This window comes from Chrysochloris asiatica, unplaced genomic scaffold, assembly GCF_000296735.1.
Source record: "Chrysochloris asiatica unplaced genomic scaffold, ChrAsi1.0 scaffold00189, whole genome shotgun sequence".
Classification (NCBI taxonomy): Eukaryota; Metazoa; Chordata; class Mammalia; order Afrosoricida; family Chrysochloridae; genus Chrysochloris; species Chrysochloris asiatica.
The window spans coordinates 5475877-5494407 of NW_006408707.1; positions in this window are offsets into that span (position 1 = coordinate 5475877).

The window sequence follows — 18531 nt, forward strand, 5'->3', positions numbered from 1 at the left end:
TTCAGACAAGATCCATCGGACATCAGCAATGATATCTCTCGTTCCACGGCCTCTTCTGAATCCAGCTTGAACCTCTGGAAGTTCTCACCTGTATTTAGAAATCATCTGAAAAACAGATTTGACACATTAAATACTAAAGACTGAAGACCAGAAGAGTAGTGGGAAGAAATCAAGGACATCATACAGGAAGAAAGCAAAAGTCATTAAGAAGACAAAAAAGAAAAAAGAAATCTAAATGGATGTCAAAAGAGACACTGAAACTTGATCTCCAGTGTGGAGATACTAAAACAAATGGAAGAAATGAGAGGGTACAAGAGTTGAACAGAAAATTTAAAAATTCAGTTCGAGAAGAGTAAGCCAAATATTACACACACAAAAAAAAAAAAACCATGCAAAGATCTGGGGTCCAAAACCAAAAAGGAAGACCACACAGAATTTCTCAACCTGGGGAAACTGAAGAAAAAATTCAAGCCTCAACTTTGATTATTGAAGGAATCCCTGGGCAAATTATTTAATGATGCAGAAAGCATCAAAAGAAGATGGAAGGAATACAGAGAGTCACTGTACCAAAAGGAAGTGGTTGCTATTCAAACATTTCAAGAGGTAGCATATGATCAAGAATCTATGATACTAAAGGAAGAAGTCCAAGATGCATTGAAGGCATTGACAAAGAACAGGGCACCAGGAATTTATGGAATAAAAACTGAAATATTTCAAGAAAGTAAGGTGGCACAGGAGGCACTTACTCATCTATACCAAAAAATTTGAAACACAACTATGTTGCCGACTGATTGGAATACATCAATATTTGTGCCCATTCAAAAGAGAGGCGACCCAATGGAATGTGGAAACCATTGTACAATCTCTTTGATATCCCATGCAAGTAAAGTTTTACTAAAGATAATACGGAAACAGCTGCAAGCATACATTGACAGAGAACTTCAAGAAATTCAAGCTGGATTCAGAAGAGGACGTGGAACAAGGAAAATCATTGCTGATGTCTGATGGATCTTGGCCGAAAGCATAGAAAACCAAAAAGATGTTTACCTGTGCTTTATTGACTACGCACAGGCTTCTGATTGTGTTGCTCATGACAAATTATGGACAATATTGAGAAGTATGAGTATTCCGGAACACTTAATTGTGCTCATGAGGAATCTAGACATGGACAAAGAGGCAGTTGTTCAAACAGAACATGGGAACACTGGATGGTTTAAAATTAAGAAAGGTGTTTAAAATTAAGATGGTTTAAAATTAAGAATATAACAAGGTTATATTCTTTTGCCATTCTTGTTCAACCTGTATGCTGAGCAAATAATCTGAGAAGCTGAGGTATATGTAGAAAAATGTGGCATCAGGATTGGAGGAAGATTCATTAACAACCTGTGATATGCAGATAATACAACCTTACTTGCTGAAAATTGAGAGGACTTAAAATATTTACTGATGAAGATCAAAGACCACAGCCTTCAGTATGGTTTGCATCTCAATGTCAGAAAAACAAAAATCCTCACCACTGGACCAATAAACAACATTGTTATCAGTGGAGAAAAGATTGAAGTTGTCAAGGACTTCATTCTTCTTGGATCAACTATCAACACTCATGGAAGTAGCAGTCAAGAAATCAAAAGACGTATTGCATTGGGAAAATCTGCTGCACAAGATCTTTTTAAAGTGTTGAAAAGCAAAGATGTCAACTTGAGGACTAAGTTGTGCCTGATGCAAGCTATGGTATTTTCAATAACCTCATATGGATGTGACAGCTGGACAGTGAGTAAGGAAGACTGTAGAAGAATTGTTGTTAAGTGTCATAGAGACGGTTCTAACTCATAGCAACCCTGAATAGGGTTTCTAAAGGGGAGCTGGTGGATTTAAACCCCAAACCTGTGGTTCAAACTGAACTTGTAGTTCAGTACATTATCCTGCAATGCCATTCCAGCACTCACAATAAATAAATTGTTGTTGTTGTTAAGTGCCGTTGAGTTGATTCTGACCCATAGCGACTCTGTGTAGGGTTTCTGAGGAGCAGCTGGAGAGCTTGAACCTCCAGCCTTGCAGTTCAAATAGCTTTGCAGTCTGATGCATTAATCCACAGCACCACACCATAATTAGTACTTTAAGCAACTCTGTTTATGTGCATAATTCAGCGATATATATTTTTTAATCAGATCAAAATATTTTGATAGATAAATCCTTTTCATTGTTTTCCTAATTTTTTCTTTGCTTTGCCATTCATTCCTTTTCTTCTCAGTAATGTACTTATGTTTATGTCAGATCAAACAACAATACTTTTACTATTGATATGTGGACTTCTTTATTATTTTAAGAGTGCATGCATTCTTTTAGTAAATAAAGGTTGAAAGTTCAGAGAGGGTATTTGTGAAGTGTGCATACAAGTATTCACATGCAAAGGCATATAGCTTTTTCACAGCAATGCGAGTACTCAACTATCATAGAAATTATCTAGATTAATGGTAAAAAATCATACTATACCAACCTGTCCTTCAGTTTTTAGAAAAGTTATTTTTACCAAAGTTCATTCATTGCTTTTATTCATAAGAAGTATTTATTTCAGAAAAAATGCATTTCTTATCTGTGCAATATATTTGTTTCCAAAGCAGTAAGTGTTGTGTAGTTCTTTACCTACTTCGCTCTGCATATTAAATGATAAAGCATAGCTTTATAGATCTTATATATATTTTATTGTTTCATTTTATGGAATAATTTAAAACAAAATAAAATTGTCAAATAAGAAAATTTCATGAACTTTGGGCAAACATATCATTTAGAAATCTGTGGATCTTCCTTAGGAATTGCCTATACTGGTGTCTGTATTTACATTAAGGTCTGCCCTTAATATAAGATGTTGTAAATATCATGGTAAAATAAAAACTGTTTTCAGGAGTTTGCTCACTCCAGTGTAAAATAAGTATAAAGTAGGCAATGTGTAGGATGCAATGTCTGTGTAATGAATATTTATACATTTTGACATTTAGGAAGAGTATGCTTTTCCATACTGTAACTCTTAGCAGTGTTTTCATTGATATATTTCCAGAAGTAGAGCAATTCATTTATACTATGTCAATTTGGGATTAAAAAAGAGATAACCTACATTTTCAGAGGCATAAAATTCCGTTGTCTTATTTACACTTCATGAATTATGCTTAGGAGCTTGTAGAGACACAAAATGCTTTAATGCTTTGTTTTGCTACGTTTATTTATCCCTTGGTAGCCACATTCATGGAACTGGAAGGATGTTGAGAAATTGCAGAATATATGTGCTGAATGACATTTTAACTATATGACGTAAGTTTTCTTATGTTTTTATTTGCTTCCTTGCTTGTCCTTTCTTTTTGATCTTCAAAAACAAAGATTCTTCTTGTTTTGCAATTTGCTTATGTTTTACCCAATGAAACAGCTTCCTCATCTTTCTCCCAGGAGTGACTCATGGGTTCAATGCACATACTTTTAAGTAAGCTGAATGTTTATATTGCTACACAATCAGGGTTCCTTTAAAGAAGAATATGAACAATAATGTTACCAGTAAAAATTCATGAAACATCTGAAAAGCATGGGAGAAACACACAGAATCACTGTACCAAAAGGAATTAATTATCAATCAACCAAGTTAGGAGATAGTATATGATCAAAAGCCAATGGTCTTGAAGAACAAAGACAAAGGTGGACAGAAAGTTTTGATGAAAAACAAATTTCCCAGAATTTACAGACAAATAATTGAAAAGTTTCAAAAAACGAAAGTAACACTAGACATTCTCACTCTTTGTTACAAAATTTGGAAAACAGGTATCTGAGCAACCAACTGAAAGAGATCCATATCCATGCCCATTCCAAAGACAGTGGCTCAAGAGAATGTGGGAATTCTCAAGTACTGTCATTAGGTAATATGCAAAAACATTTTTAAGAATTTTTTTTCTTAATTGAGTTATAATTTAGATAGTTTACATGGGAAAACATAGGTTTTAAATGCATCAGTTCATTGCAATGGTTACAATCCCCTCAGTGTATTTTCATTCAACAGTATTTGCTGCTATTCCCTCTGTTTTGTTTTGAGTTGTACACAAAAACACTCAGGAATATATAATCATTTAAACAACCAAAGGAAACATTCTGCATGCCTGCCTCTGGGCCACCAGCGCACAGCCTTTCTCTTTCTAAGAGTCTACAGTGCTCAGCTGCTCTTTCTCTCCATCTTCACATCTCTGTGTCCATCTCTGGTGTTGTTGATATTCTGGATAAGGTTCCATATTACAATCAAGATTTTATCCCTTGATGGTCCTAGGGTTCTTTGTCCCTGGACTATAAGAATAACTACTCCTCCCTTATTGTAACAAAACTTCTACCTTTACACTTGTGACAGTTGTAGTTAGTCATAGTAATAATTACTCACTATTGAATCTTAAGAATCTTATCCCCATATCTTTTCACCAGACCGATCTAGCCAAGATGAAAACTATTCAGTGGGGACTCTATCTTCTCCCGGAAACTCTTAAACTAAACTCCCTCTTGAAAACTTGAAATCCAGTCACTTTGTGCTCTGGTAGCATAATGGTTATGAATCGGGCTGCAAACCTTAAGGTCAGCAGTTCGAAACTACCAGCCACTCCATGGGAGAAAGATGAGGCTTTCTACTCCCGTAAATATTTACACTTTCAGAAACCCTGTACAGGGTCGCTATGGGTCAGAACCGACTTTACAGCACTTAACAACAACAACAACATCTCTAAATATAGGTCAAGTTCATCAAATTGCAGCAATTTACATGTGGTTCCTTTATTAAAAACATTTTTTTTTTAATTAAATCTTCCTCTATTTGAGTCCTGATCATCAGTCCATCAAGGATAGGTAAAATGAGTACTATCTGCAAGTTTGGGTGTTCTTGTGTGTCACCTTTCACTTCATATCAGCTGGATGCTTCACTCTCAGATCTAGCCCTCCATGGCTATGTCCTTGTCAACGGACTCAGGATTCCCCAGATCTCACCTCACTTCAGACCAACCAGACTTCCTCTTCTCTCTCTAATCTCAAAGTCAACCGGAGTCTATGAAACGTGGTCAAACTCAGCCTGTATCTCTATTGCTGCCTTTCCCCATCTTCTACTCACCAGTAGACCAACGTTGTTACTAGAAAGCTTACATGCTTTCTCATGTGTCCCCTTTGAATTTCAGTCTTGGAGGGTGCTTAGTCCTGAAGGGACTTGATTGCTTGCCTTGATGGCTCCCTGGAGAACAACTTGCTTCTTGTTCTAGTAGCTAAACAGACGTTCCTTTTTGTTTTGGATTTTTCCTGTTGGTCTTTCTTTCAAGAATTATCTTCTGTTTCTCTAACTCTTCCAGGGTGGTCTGCTTGTCTTTCAAGTGGGAATGTACCACCTCTGAAGGTTCTGCACGGGGCTCAGGATTCCATCTGAGGTACTATACACTACAAGTATTCTGCAAGAAACTTGTTTCACTGGACATATTCTAAAAACCTCTTTTGGAATTCCAATCAGTTAAAGGTTGAAGACAGCCTTCCCAGCTTTCTGTAATCATGTTTCCTGATATTCCTTTCTATCTCACTTGTGTCTATTTTTACTATATCTTGGAAGATAATCCAATATTCATAAGACAGACAAGCATCTTAATATTATTTCCCCTTTTTGACCCACTAAGACTTTGTCTTAATCCCTGTATCACAGAGCCCTGTTGTTACAAAGTTGAGCATGCATCAATATTTAATTCTGTCCCATTTAGCCCATGAAAACCTGCCTAATATTCCCCTATCTACCATGTTCTTCCATTACCCTCTCTCTTCTTGTCTATTACTTACCCCAACACCCAAATTTTGATGTATCAATCCCCTACTTTGTGCTCTACCATCCCCTCCATCCTACTTCTGGTAACCGACAAAGATTTGTTTTCTATTCAGCTCTATTACCTTCTAATTTCTTCCACTTGCATTGGTGATGGTGGTGATGTGCCGTGTACAATGACCCTGTACATAGCTGAATAGAAAATTTCAAAGAGTAGCACACGAAGACAAAGTCAATTTATTACATATAATCATTAATATAGTTGAAATATTACATATTAGCACTATTACATATTACAATGAAATATTACATATTACAAAGAATATGCAAAGACCTGGAGTTAGAAAACCAAAATGCACAAAAATTAACAGCATTCTCAAACTGAGGGAACTGAAGAAAAAAATTCAAGTCTCAAATTGAAGTATTGGAGAGCAAGTTTCAGAGTCTTCTGGCATCCATTTTGGCCTTTTGATTCTTTCTGTTCTTCATAATGACCTTTTGCTTTTTTTCCTGTATGCTGCTCTTGATGTCATTCCACAGTTCTTTTGGTCTTCATTCTTCTGTATCTAATGCATCAAAAATGCTCTTCAGATGATCTCTAAATTCAGGAGGGTTATATTCAATGTCATATTTGGATTCTCATGGACTTGTTTTAATTTTCTTCAGCTTCACCTTGAATTTTCATGATTTTAAACCATACAACATTGCTTGAGGACATTATGTTGAGTGAAATTAGTCAGTCACAAAAGGACAAATATTGCATAAGACCATTATTGTAAAATCTTAAAAAAAAACAAAACAAAACAAAACAAAAAAAAACATATTAACAAGGAGATAAAGTTGTGGACATTTTTTTATTCATATCTGTTTATTGGCCTATCACCATCTGTGTACCTCCATTCTGATGACTAGAGGGGGTGGCTGAACAAGTGGACACGTCACCCCTATCCCTAGAGAGTTCTACTATGCATACACACATATCTCCTTGAAATTTAAAGTTACCATTTCTGCTTAAAACCAAATGGCAGTGCCACAGCTGGCTGGCCATAGCCAGCCCTGAATGATTTATCACTAGGAAAAATGCCTGAACAGGGATTGTGGAGCCAGGTAGGTAAACTAAAAAGGAAAAAGGCTGAAAATTAAATCCTGAGTTAAATCATAATGACCAAGAGTGGCATCTTGAAATTTTTCAGGAAGAAGAATGAAAAGGAAAGCCCTCATGATCACATCTACCTGGATGCAATCATAAAAAACAAAACAAAACAAAACAAAAAAATCCCTAACACGCACCCATCTAAGTTTTAAGGCCACAGCTAACCACTGAATATGCCCCAAAACAGAAACAGATGACCATATCAGCACATGTCCAGAAACAAGATAAAGTGGCTGAGGCAAATGAGTTGGAGGTAGACCTATACTCCATATTGGAAGGAGGTCAGGCTTTGGAAATGCCTGAGAAGGAATTTAGGAAAATTATTATAAAATGTATCAATACACTATACATGGGAGTTGAGAAAAATAAGGAAGAAGTCAGGAAAGCACTACAGGAACAATGAAATAAGATATATATAGTATTAAAACAATTCAAAACCCACAGAAAGAGATCCAAATGATTAATAATAGAATATTAGAAATGGACAATGCACCGAAAGGGCAAAGGAGTAGAATTGAAGAGATGGAAGCCAGAACTAGTGAGCTGGATGATAAATCTCTCAATACCACTAAGATAGGAAAACAAACAGAAAAAAAGGATTAAAGAATCTGAAGAAGGTCTAAGATTCATGTTGGATAACATGAAGAGGAATAATTTAAGACTTATCAGCATTCCAGAACAGGAAGAATCACACACGTCCACCGAAGAGATAGTTGAAGAGCTTCTGAAAGAAAATTTCCCTAACATCCTAAAAAGCAAAAAGATAAACATCTGAAAAGCTTTTCCTTCCCCAGGAAGAAAATCACCTAAAAGAAAATCACCAAGACATATAATAATTAAGCTCTCCAAAATCAAAGATAAGGACAGAATCACGAAGGCAGCTAGGGAAAAGAGAAGTGTAACATATAAAGGCAAGCAAATCAGACTAAGCTTGGTTTTTTCACAGAAACCATGCAGGCAAGAAGACAATGTTGTTGCTCTTGTCAGGTGCCATTGAGTCAGAACTGACTCATAGCGACCCCATGCACAGCAGAACAAAACAATGTCTGATCCTGGGCCAACCTCACTACCGCTGCCACACTTGATGCCATCAATGATGCCACCTGAACAATCCATCTCATTGGGGGTCTTCCTCTTTTTCTTTGACCTTCCATCTTACCCAGCATGACATCCTTCTCCAGTGACTGTTCTCTCCAGACAATATGTCCAAAGTATGAGAGATGAAGTTTAGCCATCTTGGCATCCAAGGAGCACTCTGGCTGCACTTCTGCCAAAACAGATCTATTGGTTCTTTTGGCAGTCCATGGCATTTTCAGTATTCTCCTCCAACACCACAACTCAAAGGCATCAAATCTTCTATTATCTTCTTTATTCACTGTCCAGCTTTCGCTTTCATATGAGGTTATTGAAAATACCATGGCTTGGGTCAGGCACACCTTAGTACTCAAGCTGTCATCTTTGCTCTTCGACACTTTAAAAAGTTCCTGTGCAGCAGATTTGCCCAATGCAAGACGTTGTCTGATCTCTTGACTGCTGCTTCCGTGAGTGTTGATAGTTGATCCAAGAAGAATGAAGTCCTTGACAACTTCAATCTTTTCTCCATTGATAAGAATGTTGTTTATTGGTCCAGTGGTGAGGATTTTTGTTTTCTTGACATTGAGATGCAACCCATACCAAAGGCTGTGCTCTTTGATCTTCATCAGTAAATGTTTCAAGTCCTCTTCACTTTCAGCGATCAAGGTTGTATCATCTGCATATCGCAGGTTGCTAATGAGTCCTCCTCCAATCGTGACACCACGTTTTTCTTCATAGAACCCAGCTTCTCATATTATTTGCTCAGCATACAGGTTGAATAAGTATGGTGAAATAATACAACCTTGTCACACACCTTTCCCAATTTTAAAACATTCCGTGTTCCCATGCTCTGTTCTAACATCTGCTTCTTGTCCAGGTACTGACTTCTCAGAAGTACAATTAAGTGTTCTGGAATACTCATACTTCTCAATGTTGTCCATAGCTTGTCATGATCCACACATGATCGAAAGCCTTCGTGTAGTCAATAAAGCATAGGTAAACATCCATCTGGTATTCTCTGCTTTCAGCCAATAGGGAGACATATATAAAACCCTGAAAGAAAACAAACAAACAAACAACTGCCAGGCAAGAATCCTCTACCCAGTAAAGCTGCCAATCAAATATGATGGTGTAATCAAAACATTCCAGGATAAACAGGAACTAAGGGATTTTGCCAAAGCCAACCCCATGATGAAAAACATCCTAAAGGGAGTTCTGTGGACTGAAAACCAACAAGAACAGACAACAACCAGACATTGACGTACATGGCAGCATCACCCACAAGTCAATCGACAAATGAAAGAGTCAAGAACAGAATAAAAGTATAAGAAACTCAGGGGATCTGGGAAGTAGTCTATGATCAAAACAATTACACTGTAAAAGAAGATAAACACATAGGAACAGACATCTAGGTGGTAGAAAGGTCAGGTAAATTACAGGATAAAATAGACAGTCTTAAATATAAGGAAAAGCTAAAGGAATATAAGATAACCACAATGGTGGGGTTGGGGTGGGAGATTTCGGGGGAAGTGGAGCTAGGCAACGGTAAAGCACAGGGTAAAGGCATATGCATCATAGTTCGGGTGTTAGGGAGAGCAATACAAGAAGGGCAAGGTGGTGGAAGAACAAGGTAGATTGGGGAACACTGAGACAGGTTTGCATAGGCTAAGTTGAAAAACTTATGAATAACAGTGGAACACTGTCAGATAGAGCCTGAATATTGACTGTTTAAACAATACGAATAACATGAGTATTTTGTCAGACATAGCACCAGAAAATGAGCCCCTCAAGTTTGGAGGCACTCAAAATGTGACTGTGGAAGATCTGCCACCTCAAAGTAAGTTGACCATGATGATGTGAATGGAGGTACCATTATTTGCTGAAGGTGATTAACTAAAAATTAATAGAAACATCTATAATCATCCATTTATAATCAGAACATGGAATGCACAAAGTATGAACCTAGGAAAATTAGAAATTTTCAAAAATGAAATGGAATATATAAATATCACTATCCTTGGCATTAGTGAGCTGTAATGGACTACTATAGGCCATTTTGAAGATGAAAAATTTTGAGAATGAAAAATTAAAATGGAATTGCATTACATTCATCACCAAAAAGAAAATTACAAAATCTGTAAAATTTACCTGTAAAGCCATCTGTGACCAGAATTTTTAGTTGGGTATTTTTTAAATTATTTCATCAAACTCAGTACACTGAATCATGCTAAAAAGGAACCTGTACATAGACCTAGAGACAGTTGTTAGCACAGAACACGGAGATGATTTAAAATCAGGAAAAGTGTGTGTCAGGGTTTATCATTTTATCATATTTATTCAATCTATATGTTGATCAAATAATCTGAGAAAATGAAACGTATGAAGAAGAACATGACATCAGAACTGGAGGAAGATATAGTGATAACCTGAGATATACAAATGTAACAACGTTACTTGCTGAGAGAAAAGAGGACTTAAAATACTTATTGATGAAGATCAAAGGCTACAGATTTCTGTAAGCGTTGCACCTCAATGTAAATAAAATAAAAAATCCTCACAATTGGACCAATGAATAAGCACAGAAAAGATTGAAATTGCTAAAATCTTTATTTTGCTTGGATCCACAATCAACACTCATGGAAGTAGCAGTCAAGAAGTCAAAAGACTTACTGCTGCAAAATACTTTTTTCAGGTGTTAAAGAGCAAAAATATCACTTTGAGAACTAAGTTAGACCAGAAGCAAACCATGTTATTTTCAATAGACTCATATGCATGTGAAATTTGGACAATGAAAAAATAAGAAAGAGCACAGAAGAATGAGTGGATTTGAGTTATGGAGTTGTTGAAGAATTTTGAAAGTACCATCAACAGTTATGTTGTTGTTATGTGCCGTGGAGTCAGTTCCGACTCATAGCAATCCTGTACAGGGTTTCTGAGGCTGTAAATCTTTATGGGAGCAGAAAGCCTCACCTTTTTCCCATGGAATTGCTGGTAGTTTTGAACTGCTGACCCTGAGGTTCGCAGCCTGATACAAAACCACTATGCTACCAGAGCTCCTTATCAACTGCTATAGAAACAAATAAATCTATCTTGGAAGAAATACAACCATAATGTCCCTTAGAAGTAAGGATGGCATGATTTTGTCACTCATCCTTTGAACATGTTCTCAGGAGGAACTATTCCTTGTTGAAGGACATCATGTTTGGTAAATTCAAGGGTCAAAGAAAAAAAGACCTCAAACAAGATGAATTGGCTTAGTGGCAACAGTAACTGGCTCAAATATAATAAATGTTAATGCAGCACATGATTGGGTGGTGTTTCCTTCTGTTGTGTCTCTTTGAATTGGATATGATTTGAGGGTACATAATATTTACAACAAGGAGCTCTGGTAGCGTAGTGGTTACGAATCAGGCTGCAAACCTCAAGGTCAGCAGTTCGAAACTGCCAGCTGTTCCATGATGCTTTCTGCTCCCGTAAAGATTTACAGCCTTGGAAACCCTCTACAGGGTCACTATGAGTCAGAACCGACTCCACGGCACACAACAACAACAATATTTATAACGGAGTCCTGGTATGATGTTGTGGGTTAATGTGCTAGACTGCAAAGCCATTTGAACTGAAAGATTGGTGGTTCAAGCTCACCAGTTGCTCCTCAGAAACCCTATATAGGGTCACTATGGGTCAGAACCGACTCAATTGTACTTCACAACAACAATATTCACAACAGAGTCCAGGTGTGGCACTGTAGGTTAATGCACTGGACTGCAAAGTCAGTTTGAACCACAAGGTTGTCAGTTAAAACTCACCAGCCACTCATCAAAAAAACACTATATAGGGTCACTATTAGTCAGTACCAACTTGATGGCACTTACCAACAACAATAATTAAAATATGATATATACTCCAGAGAATAAGGAAGATCATAGAAGAATTGAAACCTTTGAGTTGTGGTGTTAGAGGAGAATACCAAAAGTGCCATGGACTGCCAAAAGAACCAATAGATCTGTTTTGGAAGAAGTGCAGCCAGAGTGCTCCTTGGAGGCAAGGATGGCTAGCTAGACTTTGTCTCTCATACTTTGGACATATTGTTAGTAGGGAACAGTCGTTGGAGAAGGATGTCATGCTGGGTAAGATGGAGGGTCAGAGAAAAAGAGGAAGAGCCTCTTTTTGGATCAGCCAGATGGCATCATTGATGGCGTCAACTGTGGCAGCGATAATGAGGTTGGCCCAAGATTGGACATTGTTTAGTTCTGCTGTGCATGGGGTCGCTATGAGTCGGTTCCAACTTGATGGCACCTGACAACAACAACATACACTCCAGATGAGTAATTTTTTTTTCAATACAATTGTATGTCAGGAGGTTTCATAAAGTTTATGAAATGTGAAATTAAAAGCTTATGAAATATCCCACAAAGTTTTTGAAAGTCCTTCATATGTACGTATAAAAAGATTTTGGTAAATAGTAAATTCATTGCAAATTTTGTAACTAAGCAATTTAAACTATTATAATGTGTATTTATACTTTTTCTTTTTTTATTCTTTGTGATAAAACTTATTCTCCAATTAATAGTTTCAGATTTGGTGTGATGTAACACTTTCCTACTTTCCCTGTAATTTGAACTCAGCAGCATTAAGTTGTCAGTTTCTCATTAATTCCCTATATATTGGTTGTCAGATCAAAATGTAAAGTTCTAAAATGGACATCATTTTACAGAGACATGAGTTATCTGATCCAGCAACTCCAAAGCAGCATGATTTCAGTCATAACTGAAAAAAAAAGTATTATTGCTACTATATGTTAAAATATTTTAATATGTTCAAGTTCTAACTCCCAGTTTTTGTGAATGTGACCATATGTGTAAATAAAAAATGTGCTTATTTAATTAGTTAAATTCACATGAGGTCAAACAGGCATAGTGTGGATCCTGAACCAATATGATTGGTTTTCTAAGTGGTGGAAAGACCAACTGGGAAGAATATTGCATGGCAATAGGGAGCGATATGTTTACAAAGTGAGGGATGCCAGAGATTCTAGGGATATGGAATAAATTTTCTCTCTGTATCTTTCAGAAGGATTAAACATTGCTGACAACTGGCTCAAAACATCTAAACTGCAGAAGGTAGAGAATAGTTTCTGATTATTTAAATTACTCAGTTTATCATACTTTATTACAGAAACCCTAGAAAATTAGTTCATTAGTTTATCCCAGGAAGCTACAGAAATTGTCATCAGTAGTTCAATATAACTGGTTGTTGTTTTTAGATGCCTTTGAGAATCTATAGACTCATAGTGACCCTATGCACAACAGAAAGAAACACTGTCCAGTCCTGTGCTAACATCACAATCTTTGCTACATTTGATCCCATTGCTGCTACCACTGTACCAATCCATTTTGTTGGGGATCTTCATCTTTTTCTCCAGCCCTCCACTTTACCAAACATGATATTATTCTCCAGGAATTGGTCTATCCTGACAACATGTTCATAGTATTGGAGATGAAGTCTAGCCATCATATCTTCAAGGAGAAGTCTGGCTATACTTCTTCAAACACATATTGGTTTGTTCTTTTGACTATGTGTGGTACTTTTAATATTTTCTTCCTATACCATACTCAAATGTGCCAAATCTTCTACAGTCTTCCTTATTCACTATCCAATTTTTACAGGCATATTGTTGTTGTTGTTGTTAACTGCCGTTGAGTCGGTTCCGATGCATAGCGACCCTGTACAGGGTTTCCGAGGGTGTAAATCTTTACGGGAGTAGAAAGCTATTGAAAATACCATGATTTAGGTAAGGTGCACATGAGTCCTCAAACTGACATCTTTACTCTTGAACACTTTAAAGAGATCTTGTACTATAGATTTACCTAATGCCACGCATTGTTTAATATCTTGACTGCTGCTTCTATGAGTGCGGTTGGATGATCCAATCAAAATGAAGTTTTGACAAATTCAATTTTTATTCCATTTATGTGGCTGCTGTTTATTGTTCAGTCCAGTGGTGAGGATTTTTGCCTTTTTTGCAACCCATACCAAAGGCTGTGGTCTTTGATGTTCATTAGTAAGTATTTTAAGTACTGTTCACTTTCAGCAAGCAAGATTGTATCATTAGCATATTGCAGGTTGTTAATGAGTCTTCCTCCAATTTTGATGCCACATTTTTCTTCATATAATTCAGATTCTTGGATTATGTGCTCAGCATACAGATTGAATAAGTATGGTGAAAGAATACAACCCTGGTGCACACATTCTCAAATTTTAACCCATTTAGTATTCCCTTGTTCTGTCTGAATGACTACCCCTTGGCCTATGTACATGTTCCTCAAGAGCACAATCAAGCATTCCAAAATACACATTATCAGAAGTGTTGCCCATAGTTGTCATGATTCACAGTATCAAAAGCATTTGCATAGTTAATAAAGCACAAGTTAATATCTTTTTTATATTCTCTGTTTGCAGACAAGATCCATATGATATCAGCTACAATATTCGTCATTCCATGTTATTGTCTGAATCTGACTTGAACCTCTAGCAATTCTCTTTCAATGTATGTTTGCAAACAATTTTTTATTATCTTTAGCAAAAGTTCTCATGTTTGAGATATTAATGATATTGTCCAATGATTTCAGCATTCCGTTTGATCACATCTCTTAGGAATGGACAAAAATATGGATATCTTCCAGTCAGTTGGCCAGATAGTTGTCTCCCAAATTTCTTGGTATAGATGAGTGAGTGCCTCCAGTGCTTTATCAGTTTGTTAAAAGATTATAATTTTGTATTCCATCAGTTCCCAGGACCTTGTTCTTTGCCAATGCCTTCAATGCACCTTGTGCTTCTTCTTTCAGTATCTTTGCTTCTTGATCACATGTTACCTCTTGAAATGGTTGAATATTGACCATTTCTTTATACTACAGTTACTCTGTGAATTCCTTCCATCATCTAATGCTTTCTGCCTCATTTAATATTTTGTTCATGGTGTGGGTGGTCGTGGTGGTGATGTGCCGTGGAGTCAGTTCCGACTCATAGTGACCTTGAATATGGTTTCTGAGGTTGTAAGATTTTATGGAAGCCGAAAACCTCATCTTTCTTCTGAGTAATGTCTGGTAGTTTCAAACTGCTGATGTTGAGGTTCACATCCCAACTCGTAACCAGTATGCTACCAGAGCTCCTTATCTTGCCCATAGAATCCTTTAGTATTTCAATTTGAGGCTTGAATATTTTTCTTCAGTTTCCTCAGTTTGAGAAATGCTGTTCATTTTCTTCCATTTTGGTTTTCTAACTTCAGGTTTTTGTACATTTATTGTAATATGTAATATTTCATTGTAATAGTGCTAGTATGTAATATTTCAACTATATTAATACTTCTATGTAATAATTTGACTTTGTCTTCTTGTGCTACTCTTTGAAATTTTCTATTCAGCTATATAAAAGGCCGATGTACACCGCACACAACCACCATCACCAAGACAAGACAAAGAAAAAAAAACGGAACAGAGCTGAATAGAAAATTTCAAAGAGTAGCACAAGAAGACAAAGTCAAATTATTACATAGAAGTATTAATATAGTTGAAATATTACATACTAGCACTATTACAATGAAATATTACATATTACAATAAATGTACAAAAACCTGAAGTTAGAAAACCAAAACGGAAGAAAATGAACAGCATTTCTCAAACTGAGGGAACTGAAGAAAAAATTCAAGCCTCAAATTGAAATATTGGAGAGCAAGTTTCAGAGTCTTCTGGCATCCATTTTGGCCTTTTGCTTCTTTCTGTTCTTCATGATGACCTTTTGCCTTTTTCCTGTATGATGCTCTTGATGTCATCCCACAGTTCTTTTGGTTTTCGGTCTTTTGTATCTAATGCATCAAAAATGCTCTTCAGATGATCTCTAAATTCAGGAGGGATATATTCAATGTCATATTTGGATTCTTATTGTTTAAATTTTTTAATTGTTTAAATTTTCTTCAGGTTCACCCTGAATTTGCATATGAACAATTGATGGTCTGTTTCACAACTTCTCCCTGGCATTGTTTGGACCATTGATATGTAGCTCCTCCACTGTCTCTCTCTATTTTTGTTGTTGTTAGGTGCCACCGAGTTGGTGCCTACTCCTAGTGACCTTATGCATAGCAGAACAAAACACTGCCTGATACTCGGCCAATCTCACTGTTGCCATACTTGAGCCCATTGATGCTGCCACTTGGCCAGTACGTCTCATTGGGGGTCTTCCTCTTTTTCTCTGACCTTACCAAACATGATATCCTTCTCCAATGACTGGTGCTTCCTAACAATATGTCTAAAGTATGACAGATGAAGTTTGGCCATCTTGGCCTCCAAGGAACACTCTGGTTGCGCTTCTTCCAACAGAGTTCTGTTGGTTCTTTTGGAAGCCCATGGCACTTTCAATATTCTCCTCCAACACCAGAACTCAAAAGCATCAATTCCATGGCTTGGGCCAGGCACACTTTAGTCCTCAAGCTGACATCTTTGCTTTTCACACTTTTAAAAGGTCTTGTGCAGCAGATGTTCCTAATGCAATACATCATTTGATTTCTTGACTGCTGCTTCCATGAGTGTTGATAGTTAATCCAAGAAGAATGAAGTCCTTGACAACTTCAATTTGATTTTTGTGTATTCCATCTGGTGAGATCCATATATGTGGTTGGTTATATGTCATGGAGGTGGAACTGACTCATAGCAACCCTTTACAGGGTTTCTGAGGCTGTAAATCTTTTTGGGAGCAGAAAGCCTCATCTTTCCCCCATGGAACAGCTGGTAGTTTTGAACCACAGCCCATTTGTAACCACTACACTACCAGAGATCCATATATAGTCATCTTGTATGTTGTTGAAAAATGGTTTTACCAATGAAGAAGTCATTAGTCTTGCAAAATTCCAGCATTATCAATATCAACAAAGCCATATTTCCTACCCATTGATCCTTCTTCTTTGTTTCCAGTCTTTACATTCCAATCTTCTGTAATTATCAATGCATCTTGATTGCCTATTTGATCACTTTCAGACTAAAGAAGTTAATAAAATTCTTCAATTTCTTCATCACTGGCTTCAGAGGTTGGTGCAAAAATTTGAATAACAGTGATATTAACTAGTTTTTTTTTTTTTTTTTTTTTTTTTTTTAATAGGTCTTTGGAGATTATCCTGTCACAGATTGCATTGTATTTCAAGATAGACCTTTATATATTTTTTCGATGATGACTGTGATGCTGTTCTTCTTCAATTTGTGATTCCCGTCATAGTAAAACATATGATTGTTAGATTCAAAATGGTCAGTACCAGACTATTTCAACTCACTAATGACTAGGAAATCAATGCTTATGTTCCATTTCATTTTTAACATTTCCCAATGTTTTTTGATTCACACTTTGTACATCTCATGATCTGATTATTAATGAATGTTTACAATAGTTTCTTTTAATTTCTGTTTGTGTCTGCCTCATCAGTAAATGAAGATACTGGAAGCTTTACTCCATTCATGTTATAATGGTCAACTCTACTTTGAGGAGGCAGATCTTCCCCCAGTTGTATTTTGAGTGCATTCCAACCTGAGGATAACATCTGCTGGCCCTGCATCTGACAATATTGTTATGTTCCTCATAATATTTCAGTAGTCAATGTTATGGTGCTATCTTACAGTGTTCAATTCCTGTTTATAAGGTTTTCAGTGATTAAATATTTAGAATTAGTCTGTTTCTTCTTTTCCTTGTCTGTCTTCATCTGAAAACTTATCTGAAACCTGACCACTATGGTTGACCCTGATGGTATTTAAAATACCAGTTGTGAAGCTTTCAGAATCACAGGAATATGCAAGTCACCACAGTACGACAAACTGACAGACAAATGGTGGCTTATAATCAATAGTTCTCTGAAGTAACATAATATTATTGAAATTTTCATTTTTGATCTTATTATGTGGTATCTTAGAACTATGTTTGCTAAAGTATACACAAGAGTTTGCATGCCATTGAAAAGTGTATTTTCAGATTTCCATTGATAGCAAGTTAAACCTGACTCATAATGAGCCCATATATGTCAGAATAGAACTTTGCTTAATAAAGTGTTCAAATATTGATTTTTTTTTTTTTTTTTTTGCTTGTGTTTATAAATAGATTGCTGGGCCTTTTCCCCAAGACACTTTTAGGTTGACTCAAGTTGCCAAACTTCTAGCAGCTGAGCATGTCAACCAATATTAAAATAAAACACACAACATGAAAGTTAAAGATTATTCTTTACTTTATTGAAAAGTAACAGTTTTTCTTTTCTACTAATAATATACATTCATTTCTTAAGTAAATGTTTTCCTAGACTAAAAGGATAATTATTTTAAAATTGGGACACTTTTGCTTTCAAATATATTATTAAAATATCTTGATTCTTGTAGGTATTGCAATTTTATGAATATAATAATAATATTTAGTTTCCTTTTCTCATGAAGATTATATAGATTTTCACGCTGAAATGCTGAATTTGAT